Source organism: Marmota flaviventris, chromosome 6, assembly GCF_047511675.1.
Source record: "Marmota flaviventris isolate mMarFla1 chromosome 6, mMarFla1.hap1, whole genome shotgun sequence".
NCBI classification, from domain to species: Eukaryota; Metazoa; Chordata; class Mammalia; order Rodentia; family Sciuridae; genus Marmota; species Marmota flaviventris.
In genome coordinates, this window is record NC_092503.1 from 107,047,943 (window position 1) to 107,061,077 (window position 13,135).

General features: G+C 40.2%; 1 protein-coding gene across 1 annotated transcript in view; it reads left to right on the plus strand.

Annotated features, from left to right (window-relative positions):
- Tnfrsf21 (TNF receptor superfamily member 21) overlaps window positions 1-13,135 on the plus strand; it is a 69,261-nt gene that overhangs the window by 23,659 nt on the left and 32,467 nt on the right. The window lies entirely within an intron of this gene.

Below are 13,135 nucleotides of genomic sequence, written 5' to 3' on the forward strand. Positions count from 1 at the left end.
TTTTTTTATAGGAATGGGAAATGCAAAGTTTGCGGAACCTCCTTTGGTACACCAAGTGTTACTTGATCTAGTCGTGTTATGGCAGATGATTCTAACCATCTCACCAGAAAAAAAAGCATTCAGAGAGAATAACTTCTCTGCCATTTCCTCCAGCACCTTTAAAACAGGAGAATGTTGTAGAATCAGTTGAGAGCTGAGAGTAACTCTTCGGGACCTTGTTTGACTTGTCATTTAATAAAGAAGGAAATGTAGTCCAGGGAGATTTGACTCAAAACAACAGGCTAGTTGTTTGTTCAGGACAGATGGGACGAGATGGCACATCTCCTGACTTTTGGAGCCTTTCCTCTTCTGATGTCATTGTGCTGCTAAAAAAAAAAAAAAAAAAGAAAAAGAAAAAAGAAAAAAGAAACAAAACCCAACTTGTAAGGTTTGAATCTGAATCTTACTTTTCAATTCCAATTGCTTTCCTCATGTGCAACCCCCCCCCCCCACCAACACACACACTTAAATTTTAGGACCCCATTTTCATCAGAAAGATAGGATGGGCTCTTGGATGACAGATGCTCACACTGGGTTGGGCTCTATATCCCTTGTCTAGTAGTTGATGTGTGTAGATATAGGCTGGAACATTTTAGTCTTTCCTCTTTGGAGGGCAAAATGCAGCTCATAGAACTTGTCCCAGAGCCAAATTGAACCTGAAGATTGCAGTTTTCTGACTATGGCTATAACTTCCTATTGGGGATGCAAATCAAGTCAAGATGGCGCCTGGCAGTTTGCCAGGAGGAGTGGTTTGTGAAGCAACGCCAGCGAGCCATTAAGATGGTGGGGATTCCTTATTGGCTGACTGCTGTATCTAGATGATGTTAATTGAGTCAAGCTGTGTGTAATCCGTTAGGTATATATACCCCTGCTGCTCCGTAATAAAGTAGTTCCTGCTTGAACCTTCAAGTTGCTTGTCACCTCCCGGTTATTTGCCCAGCGGGACTGTGGCAACTTCCCTTTCTTTAAATCCTAAAGGAAATTCTAGTCCAGTTTTGGTAATCCCATTCAGGTGTTACTTTTCCCCTAAAAGAATAAAGATGTGTCCCTAGATATCTAAAAAGTGATTTGGCCTTTTCTACTTCATCTTAAAAATGCTTATGCCATTTGACCCAGCAATTCTATATTAGTGAAACTATCATAAAGGTAAATACTTCCCCTCTTCCCCGTCAGTGCCAGTACAAAAATTTTAATCTTTAACTCAATATTATGTATAATAAACATTGGAAATAACCAAAGGACCAATTTTAGGCAAATACTAAGGAAATTATGGACTATCTAAATAATAGAATATTGTGTTGAAATTGAAGATTTAATGAAGCTTTTGTTTTTACGTATGTTGTAGGAAAATGTTATATTAAGTTAAGAGAGAAAAAAACCCCACCAGGCTACATTCTTTATATAACATAATACCAGTTCTCTTAAAACTTTAAAGATTGAAAGGAAACATGCCAAAATGACAATTTTTTTTTTCTAGCATTGTGGATTTATATGGTGGATTTTTCTTCTTTATTAGTTTTCTGTACTTTCCTTACATTTTCTATAATGAGCACATGCTGCTTTTATAATAAAAAAGTTAGAGAAAGTTAAAAAAAATCCATCCACACACACAACTCTTTTTGCCTCCCTTGCTGACTGGTGTGAATGATCTAAAGCCAAGTGGAAATCAGACTGAGGCCAGTGTCCTACCTGGGATAGGGCCTATGCAGACTTGAATAATAACTCTGTGCTAGCTGAAGAAAGCTTCAGTTCTTCTCTAATTGCAACCTTATGGAAAGTTGTAAGACTAGTAAAAAGAATACCTGTATACCTCTGCCCATATTGTCTTTTTTTTTTTTTTTTTTACATTTTACACTTTGCTCTGTTTTTAGTTGCTTTCTCTCTAGAAAACCATATGTAGGGCTTGGGTTGTGGCTCAGTGGTAGAACACTTGCCTAGCATATGTGAGGCATTGGGTTCTATTCTCAGCACCACATATAAATAAATTAATAAAATAAAGGTCCATCAACAGCTAAAAATAAATTAAAAAATATGTAGAAAAATGTAGATTTTTATATAATAAAATATATATTATAGAATAATTAATTATTTAATATAATGATATATAACATAGGGAGTATATACATACATATATGTGTGTGTGTATACACACACACACACATATAATTTTCTGAATCACTTCATGGCCCTTTACCCCTGAGTACTTCAGGGTCTATCATAAAAATAAGCATATTCTCTTGAAAAAGCACAATACAGTTTTTAACTTCAATAATTTAACATGGGTCCAATATTTTGCCATCCACATTTCAGTGTCATATGTTGACCTGCTAAGGCCCTTGATAGAAAGAACACTTTTTTCCTTGGGTATTGGATCCAATCTAGGATTAGATATTGCATGAAATTGTCCTGTAAGTTGCCAGTCAGAATATTTGTTCTGTTCCTGATTTACCTCATTAGCAAAAGCAAATGTGAACATCCTGTTAGATTATGTAAATATTTAGAATTGTCCTCTCCTTATTCATTTTATTAAAGAGGCAAATCCCTTCCTTTGGTTGTTGCATTTATAGATTTGGTTACAGGAACTGCATTTGTGAAACTTTATTTTGCAGTATAGTTTTCAACATGCTTGAGAACACAGAAAGTTGTAGAAGTAAAAGCTGGGCCAGCAGCAGAAAGCAATTTAATAGGGTGACAGTGGACATTCTTATGGCCACTGTATAAACTATAATGCTATATAACTATCATGCCTGTGCCCTTAAAACAATATCCTATTGTAAAAAGAATGGAAATGCCAAGTCAAAATAAATCCAGTGATACCCTCCGTGAAAGCAGCAGTTCAGCAATATGCCTTTCAAACTTAATCACAGTAGTCGCATTCAGGTGTGACTGTTTTTCCACAGCTTTGCCTCTCCCCCTGGGTTTTTGTGTTGGGGTGTTTATGTTTAAGGTGTTTTTCTAAGGAAGGTCTTTTCTTTCTAAATTGCTAGTCTCAAAGGTACAACCAGGTAAAATCCTATTACAAAGAGAGTTTCTGTTTGGTACAAGCCATTCCTGGTGCTCAGAGTCCTCTAGAAACAAGGCCTTGTTGATCCGATTGCTCTGTGTTCTGGCCAGAAGATTATCCTGAATAATAATATCTCTTCCTGGTTCTTGTCCATTCACACTGAATTGTTCATGAGGATGAGGGTGGAGATAAAATTTCGGAACCCTGGTTGCTTTCTATGAGAGGTTCTGTGAGACCTCACTTACCCTGTGCATGTTAAATAGGACAATCAGAGGGCTGCAGTCATAGCTCAGTGGTAGAGCCTTGCTTACCACTGAGTGTGTGTGTGTGTGAGGCACTGGGTTTGATGCTCAGCACCACATAAAATAAATAAATAAATAAATAGAAAAACGCCCAGTTTGAAACAAAACAAAACAGGACAATCAAGTGCTCCTGATTGCCAAGTAGACCCCCAGTGCTCAGCAGCAAGGCCATGGATGCCCACCATCTCTCCAACAAGGACTTCTATTATTACTCAGCTCTACTCAGCCCTCTCTGTCTGCCATGGACTTTTAAAAAGTTGAAGTCCACAAAACTGCAATACTACTTTCATGGGGTCCAAGTGTTGGAAATATAAGATGAGGCCTTATATGGCCAGGAGGATGGAAGAATGAGGTCCTGTGGTATTTGAAGTCATTGAACCATTGATTTTTTTTTTTCTTCTGTTGACTTATAAAATGATGTTGGTGTTAGGGATTTAAGCAAAGATCCTTTCTGAAGCCAGAGTGATTTTGTTTGGGTAGGTTGGGAATGGACTATGGTTTCTTACAATAAATCTATTTCAGCAACAAGAATTGCAAGTCCCTTCAGAATTTTTATATACCAAAATCTACTTGTGAGTTTATTACCGGGTCTCAGTGTCATCAATATCTAAGTTGATTGTTACTGCTCAAATTGTCAACTCTTGTCATTTTTGGGAGGGGAGGGGAATGAATTCCTTTTTGTAGTATGACTCCAACATAATGGGTAAGTATGGGAGGTGATCCAAATGTTCTGTTTAATTTAAAATTAAGATTAATATAGGCTCCCATTAATTGGAAGGTTACATGGAAAACAATTTTTTCATTTGAGCTATTTTGCCACAAAAAAAAAAAAATAAATAAAAGCAAAGAATAAAACTTAATTTCCTCACAACTGGCTGTGCATTGCCCTGACAAAGTCTCAAATGATCTTAAAACAGTCACTTTGTTCACTTCCTCATCACTAGAGAAGTGAAACTGTAGTCCAGTCCTGGTTGAGAATGGGGTGACTGAGAACAGGGGCCAACTGCTGTCTCCTCATTGTTCATTCTGATTTGTGCCATAAGATTTACCTCTCCTTCCTGTCAATCTCTCCTCTTTCCCTTCCCCACATCTTTTTTCCTGCCACCTTGCATCTTTATTTGCTATAAGTATGACATTGGGTTCTCAGAAAGCTGTTTCCTAGCTGTTCCCCTCAATATGAGGGGGAGTTTGAAAACCAGGTGAAGAATGAAAAGTGCCCTGGCAGGACTTACGGAGGAAGCTCTGGAAAGCGGTTAAAGGGAGCAAAGTATCAGCTGTTCCTGTTTTCCATCATGTTTCCATTTTCTTTCAGACTTTAGGCTGTGAAGAAAAATGAGAAGAAAAGGGTGAGAAATGAAGGAATTGGATTTATGTAGTTTCCACTGTGTTTCGTTCCTGATGAGCCCGTTCTTCATTGCTATGCCTGAAGGAGCTAGTAAGCTTTGATGGGGAACAGTGATCCACCTGGGTAGTTACTTAAGGCACATGACAGATGGAGATGACATCTCCTGTAAGTGGACAGGAGCAGGGATTGTGAGAGCAACTGGGGCACGGTCTCAAGCAGGCTCTTGCACTGTAGCAGCAAAAGGACGGGGGTCTCATTCTGGAGAACTAGATTCCAAGATGCTATTTCTTAATTCCTTTAGCTTTTACCATTTGCCACTCTGTTTGTGACTATGTAGATTTTCTCAATCACAAAACTTATAAATTCTTAGATAGCAGACATTGGGTCCATACTCTGTGTCTCCTGTGCTTGGTCTTTAGCTCAGGGCTCAAGGAAGGGTGATCTAGTTCTGAGCTGGCTCCTAAGGTGGCCACTAGCCACATGAGCTATTTAATTTAACACTAAATGGAAAACTCAGCTCCTCCGTTGTACCAGCCACATCTTAAGGGCCCAGTAGGCACACATGGCTAGTAGTTACCCTACTGAATGGGACAGCCACAGAGTGTTTTATCATTGTAGAAGTTCTGTGGGCTGGCATTGGTCTGGGGCACCCATTATCTAATTAAGATACTTATTCTTTTCAAGATTGGATTGTTTTGAAGCCTTTGAACCATTGATTTTTTTTTCTTCTGTTGACTTATAATGATGTCTGTGTTAGGGATTTAAGCAAAGATATTAAGGTTCTTTATACTAATTTGCCTTAGATGCCCAAAAGAATTATTTTTCAGAGCTAAAGGAAGTTTCCCATGCTACCAGCACTTTAACCTACGCAAAAACAAACTAGGAAAAGATTGCTGATATTCCCCATCTGATTTACCTCTGTCACAGTGAACACTGACTCACAGATACTGGAGAGCGGGGTGTTGCAAAGGCCAAGGCACTTTGTACCTGTTCAAATGCTTGTGTTCAACTGTTATAGAGGGAAATGGAGCTATGTGAGTGACCTTAAGCTGAGAAGACTTGTGGGAGTCCTGCGGCTGGATCTGAGGTAGGAAAGAGACAAAGAGTGGAGATAAGGATTTGGAGGAAGAAAGCAGCATCATAGACTAGAAATTCTGGGCTCTAAAATTCTGATTTGCCATTTCTTAGTTATGTACTTTTCATTTGGACCTTTTATTCTATGGACTTCTGTTTATAAGATTAGAAAGTTAGAAAAAGGCATTACAACATGCAGATACGAGCAAAGACTCTAGTTCCACTCCACCCCTGGCTGTGTGGCCCAGGGCAAGTGATTTCGCTGTTCTGCATTCACTTTCCTCATGTATCACGTGGAGACAGCGCAAGTACACAGGCTGTGGTGAGGATTAAGTCAGGATATGTGTGCTCCGTGCTTAGCACATTGCTGGCCACGTGGTCAGCGGTCTGTAGGTGCTGGCAGTGGTAAGGGTGAGGTCAGGATGATGGAGATGACGCAGAAGGTACATCAGTGTCCTTTGCTCATGTCATCTTTATCTTCATCCTCTCTGGGTCTATTTTCTGATTCATAGAAATAATGACCACAAGGAAGGCAAACTTTAAAATACAAGCAGCTGTTCTTGGGGTCAATGCTGCTAACTTATAAGGGCTTATTAGAAATGTGGTTTTTCCTGCATGCCAGATATGAGTTTTAACTTAATGAGTTTGCTGTTGTACCCTCTCAAGTGGACAGAGAACCTCTTAGATAACCCAAGAGACTCCATTCTTACCCTTAGAAATGAGTCTATCTTCTCCACTGTAATATCTTCTGTAACCTACCTTCAGCAGGGATCAGCAAGCTAAGAGATATTTTAGGCTTTGAGATTTATACAGTTTGTGTTGAAACTATTCAGCACTGTTTTTATAGCCTGAAAAGAGCCAGAGACAGCATGCAAATGATGGGCGGGGCTGTGCTCCAGCAAAACTTGATTTGCAAGAGCAGGTGGCTTATCCTGCAGGCCATAGTTGCCAGCAGGGGATGTACACCATAGATCCCTGGTCTCTTAGCAGTTTCTACTCCCTCACCTTCTGGTGGCTTGCACAGCTCTGAAAATCAGTCTGATTCTTCTTGGAGCCTTTCCAGCAGTCAGTGCTCATCTTTACCTTTCATGGTGACTGTTTTCCCAGTCTGCTGTCAAGACGAGTAACAAAGCAGAACTATCAGAGTGGTTCTGATATGTGACAATTAGGAGGACATGCCTGTTATCTTAAACACTGTTCTAAAATCCATCCTTCTCCTCCTGATAAATGCCAGCTTTTATCCAGAATCTTATATGTAAGTCCACCCCACAGTGTGCCTTTCATGGACCTACTGCCACCTGGTTTCTTTGCCAAACTGTGTGCGTTGTGGGGGGGCAGGGTGGCTTGGGTTCCAATTTTGCCTACTATTTTTATATCTACTTGCTCAGAGAACTGATGTTCTTTGAATGGAGAGCAGGACCAAGAGGAGTAGTGGACAAATGCATAAAGCCTTGGAGCCCAGCTCCACCCCTGTCCTCTTCAAAAAGAAATGGAGAGGACTAATTGAGTCATATGGAATATTTTAACTCCATACTCACATAGTGCTGCTTGAGACCTGGGAGGAAGGGAGGAATGCAGGATGTATACACAGAAAAAGGACATCTGCAATGCAGTTCTTTAAAAAATATGTGAATGTTTAGCAAAGGCATGGGCTCATTTCTTAGAGGTTGGTTTGCAGTACTGAGGAACAGCTGTGGGCAGCAAAAATCACATTTGGCTGAGAGAGCTGAGGTCCAGATCTGTCTTGCTATGAAAAGGCTGGGTGATTCTGGCCAAGGCATGCTCTGTCTTTGGAGGTCAGCATTCTTAAATGAGGAGACTTGAACCCATTGCAGGAGGGTGGTCAATGTGACAGTTTATTTTTGCTTTCATTTAGTGTGCCTGTTGGCATACTGTTATCTGTCAGGGTAAATGCTGGCTTGATGGATTTTGCAATGGGTTGTAGCATGGAGAGCAGCATGCTGCTAGTCAGAAGGAAGAGGCCAGGCTTAATTCCAAGTTGGTGCCAAAGAAGGACCGTGTGCTCATAGTAAGGTAAAAGAAGTTTTCTCTAGCTTATCAGAAAGTGACAGCAGGATAGTAAAAATGTCTACTCAAATTGGGACACATGGTTGGGGAAGACCAAGAGAATGTTCAACAACTGTGTGCTTTTAGGGAGAACATGACACACATTTGTTCTGTTAGAGATTGAACAGTTATTACAGAACAAATGTTTTGAGTCTTTAAGCCTCTACAAGTGTGTCACTAAAAATCATAATTATCCAACATGCACCTGGATTACAAAGGAATTGTGATGCCCTCTCTGAGGATTTCATTCTGTTTTTTTTTTTGTGCAGAGGGACACCTTGGTCTCATGTGGTCCAGCTGGCAGTGGGCACATGTCCTGGCAGTCACTCCCTCCCAAGTCCTGCTATGTATTACTTACTAATTAAGTAGGTTTAGACTTGGGATATATTGAAGCCATCTTCACTTCAATATATTCTTTTCATGGCTCATTAGGGTCAATATAAGTCTCCCTAGAAAAGGGCTTCCTAAATTACGTGTTTTCTTCAGATTAGTGCGTCTTTGTAACTAACTCATTGGGACTTTGTGCTTACAAGGTAATCTAAAAGTGATGCTTGAGGATGGAGAAAACTGTCACTCATATAAGAGTAGAAAGCTGGAATTACAGAAATAATTTACTTTGCTTCCAGAAAGATGGTGTCAGCTGGGCACAGTGGTACATACCTGTGATCCCAGTAGCTCAGGAAGCTGAGACAGGAGGATGGCATGTTCAAAGCCAATCTCAGCAATTTATTGAGGCCCTAAGCAACTTAGTGAGACTCTGTCTTAAAAAAAGCAGGGCGGTGCTGGGGGTATAGCTCAGTGGTAAAGTTAAATCAGTGGGGGTTAAATCTCTAGTACCAAAACAAACAAACAAACAAACAAACAAACAAAAAAAAAACAGAAAGACTTTGTCCAAGTACTTGTACATAGAGTATATCTTTAGCAAAGATGACCATGAGTTTCTTTAGGGAAAAATACTGTGATATATTAGGTTAGAGAATGATTAACTTTGTTTTTGTTACATATCTTTCTCTGATCTTCTTTTTGTTGTGTTACATCTGTTTGAGTTATTATTATCTGTATATTGAACTGTTCTCCTAAAAATAAAAAATGAATTGGTCAGTCTGTTAGGTTCTGAATTAATTGTTCTTTGGCCAAAGCAGGGGAATATAATGTATACGAAGCAAACATTTCCTGTGTACATTATGCTGTCCTGCTCTGCGGTGATGGGGTTGGCGGGGGATGTTTGGGATAAATTTGTAACTAGGTTCACCTTTAAAGAATCCTAAGGTCAAGGAAGGACTAGGAAATTTTACACAAAGATTTATTATTAAACCACTTTTGTGGTGTTTTCATTTAATTTTATGTATTTGAACACCAAGTTCAAGGTGCACTGTCTTAGGACCGGGGCTTACTAGACTTTAGTAACATGAACAGTGTTTGTTTTTATTTTATTTTTGGAAAACTTACAAGCAGTGAAGATCACAGGGTGGGTGGGGAGGGTGGGAGAGGGAGAGAGAGGGAATGAACAAGAGTTAGAAGAGACTCATTGAGTCCAATCTTCACATTTTACACAAGATAAAGCAGAAGCATAGGGAAGAGGGGTGATTTGCTCAGGATCATGTGGCTTGCAGGGATAGAAGGGAGCCAAGGGCTGTCTCTTCTGACTCCTGGGAAAGTGCTTTTTATATTTTACCTGTTTCTTTTCTGGTCAAAGGACTGCTAAGTCCAGAGGCTGTTGTGGTTTGAAAACAATTACTCAAATTATTTGAATGAGCAAATGGAGAGGTCATGTGCTTGTGAAGTTGCTGGAGACTTAGGTTGGAGGAGCACAAGTCCTTTTGGCCTTCAGTGGGTCATGGGGAAGATGAGGAAGATGGAAGGTATGTCTTAGGAGCATCCTTTGACCTGATTTCTCTCCCTGGAGTGCCTTGCTAAGAACTGTGATGGTCCATAGAGTGAGAATAAGGAGGAGGTGGCATGTGTCCACCTTTGTTAAGCATTGTCACTGAATGATTTCAGGCCATGGAAGGAGAAAGAGCAGTGGCCATGAGATTAATGAGGAGGTCTTGGCTGAGGTGAAAGGAAATGATAGAAATTTGTTAAACTCTTGCAACATGCACATCACCTTCCCACTTTTGCCTAGAGGGGGTGAAGGCACTCCCCTTCCATTTCTCCTTTCCCTGCAGTCTGTGAGCCTATCCCCCAGAGGTTCAAGCAGCTTCTGGCTGCTCTTGACATTCTCTGACTTTAACTCAACTTTCCTTGAAATTTTCCTTGTCCAAGATACATCTATAAGAAACTTTCTTTAGAGGAACTTCATTGTTGAGGCATTGATTTGTAAGGAGGGAGAGAAATAATAATTCAAACTTATATATGTCAGGCACTGTTCTATGGAATTTATATTTATTTTACCATTTTGTTAATAGAATAACTTTATGATGTGAGACTCATGACTGTTTTACCTATCAGGAACAGAGGCACAGAACAGTTGAGTAACTTGACTAAAGTCACACCACATGACCATGGTCAGCCTGGGCAGGCACTTAGGCATTCAGTCTTGGACATGAGCTGGTAATTAGTGTGTTCCACTGCTTCTCACTCCTATCCCTCCCGCTTTTGGAGAAGGTGTTGGGGTGTGTGGACAGAGAGTTGGAACCTAGACCAACACAAATGTACTGTTGCAATGTGCATTTGCTTCATTTCTTTTTGTCTCCCTTTCTGTAATTCCATGGTGGGGAGTGGGAACTAGTTCTGTCATTCCATAGTGGGGAATGGGAGCTAGCAGGGAAACACATTAAAAATATTTATATTGCTGGTTGTAGTGGCACACGCCTGTAATTCCAGTGGCTCAGCGGGCTGAAGGAGGAGGATCACAAGTTCAAGGTCAGCCTCAGCAACTTCGTGAGACTCTTAAGTATCTTAGTGATACTATGTCTGAAAGTGGAAAATGAAAAAAGGGCTGGGGATGAAGTTCATGGGTAAATTTCCCTAAAAGATGGGATTGATGACTCTTAGTCCTGGGAGGCAGCATGGTGCAATGAAAAAAGAGAACCAATGAGTCAGATTGAGCTGGGTATGGAGTGTCAGCACTAACCATATAACTGTGCCCGGCAGCTAGGACTGTCCTTGGTTTGCTCATCTGCTGCGTGGACATGACTCCTCTCTCAGGGCTGCTCATGCAGATTGAATGAGATCATATGCAATGTTGGTAAAACTGCTAGCCTGGCTTTCCTTCTGTCCCCCGACAAGAAGGACATTGGGATGAACCATATTGGAGCATTCACAGAGGTGATGTCAGGACAGAGAGGCCCAAGATTTTCAACCCACGTAGAAATGCAGTAAGGGCCAAATTTAACAAGTCGAACAAGCCATGAGAAATAGCTGCAGAGAAACATCTGCACTAGAAACTGGCAGTAAAATGCCATCAAGTCTGATTGCATCTAGTATAAAAGAAACTGGAAAAGAAAGTCAGAGTTATTACCTAGATAGTGTGATTCTGATCACTCAGGGTGGGAGGAAGGACCTTTGTTTACATTGCTGGCACTTGCTGTGGGAAGAGCACCTGCTGGGGTGATGGTGGAGAAGAGGCCACTCCACCAACAGGTGAAAATAGAAATGCACTGAGGAGATGTGTGGAGTTGGGCAACACTGGGTGCCGGAGGGAAGCAAAGGGAAGGTCCTTGTGGGGCTTGGTTTTGGTCACCTGTATCATAAAGCCTTTGGTTCAACTATCTCTAATATCTCCTTCCATTGTAAAATCCTTCAGTGATGCAGATCCTGAAACATGAAGTTAAAAAGAATCCACAACCAAATCTCTTTTATATGTCAAGATTGAAACTCAAAAGAGTTTCAAAACCAGTTGGCTTGCTGGTCCAACCTTTTATCTGCATGACTTTCATGCCCCAATCAGTATGTGAAACTGTTGTTAGAGGAAAAATACTTCTTAAGAACCAGGACTTAATTTGCTTAGTGCACTTATTTTAAAAGCTCAGACATTGTTATTGAATTGAGCTATGTTTTATGTCTTGAGTTTTTGGTGATAATATTCGTTATTTCTTCCATCCCGTCCTCTATCCACAATTCACTGCTCAAGCAAAGCAAAACATAACGTCACCCCACTTTGTATAGCAAGCAAGGAGAAATAGCTTTTTTTCAATAACAACTTCATTCTCGGTTCTAGGTCCTTATGAATCTCAACAACAGGATTAGAAAAAGTTTCCTTTCTTCCCCAAGTGCCATTTCTCCTTTAGGATTGGTTCATTGTGGGAGAACTGGTCTTATTGGGTGTTGTTAAGGAAATGTGTCTCTTAGATAGATGTACAGCTCCTTAGCTGCCTTCCTCTTTTCCAGGGTAAGCGGTAAGATCCAATCCAGCTGTAGAGCTGATTTGTCATGCAGAACAACTGTGGGAGTGGAATTGTGTTTGTTTCTTGTATAAATATTTCCCAGGATTTGTAGTTGTTAGGTGACAAGTGTTAAGCAACTGGAACCTGTGCCGTGAATATATTTGAATAATATAAATCAAGTCTTGAACTAGGTTTTAGAAAGGGCTGGAGGAAACATTTAATCTGAATTATTTAAACCACCATATGCAGTTTTTAGAAATGAACTGGATATTAAATTAGTACCTTTCCACTTGAATTTTGTGTAAAGTGAAGTTAGGATGTTTGCTACTACCCACATAGGTAAGACCGTGAGGTGATTTGTGAGTGCAAAGATGAAAAACTGAGACTACTAAAATGAATTATATAATATTTTACATATTTTAGCCTTAAAAGAACGGTTTCGCCTACCAGTCAAGTTTCCACTGTCTACTTTAATGAAAACTTATATCATGCTTACTGAGTGCCATGTCCTGTTGTCAGTATTTTATAAATAGTGACTTAATTTATATAACTCTATGGAAGGCCACAACTGTCCCCAATTGACAGATGGGGAAAATGAGGTACAGAGTAACTTGCCCAAGGTCTCTTGGCAAGAATTGACAGTGCCTGGTTTTAAACTCAAGTTTCAGTCTGACTCCAGACGCTGCTGCTTGATCATAAGAATTTGGATTTTCCATCAATTACTTGATGCTAGGCTTTTCAATTTATTTATTTATTTATTTTGGTGCCAGGGATCAAACTACTCAGGGCCACACATAAGCACACTACCCCTTTAGCTACATCTCTACCCTGCTGTGTGTGTGTGTGTTTTTTTTAAACCATGCTCAAACCAAGAAAAATTTTATTTCCCTTAGCAAAACCTAGTTTGCCCAGCGTGTTCTGAAATAAACCACTTAGAAAATTGTCATCCACAATGAGCTTTCCTCTGTAGAAGCTG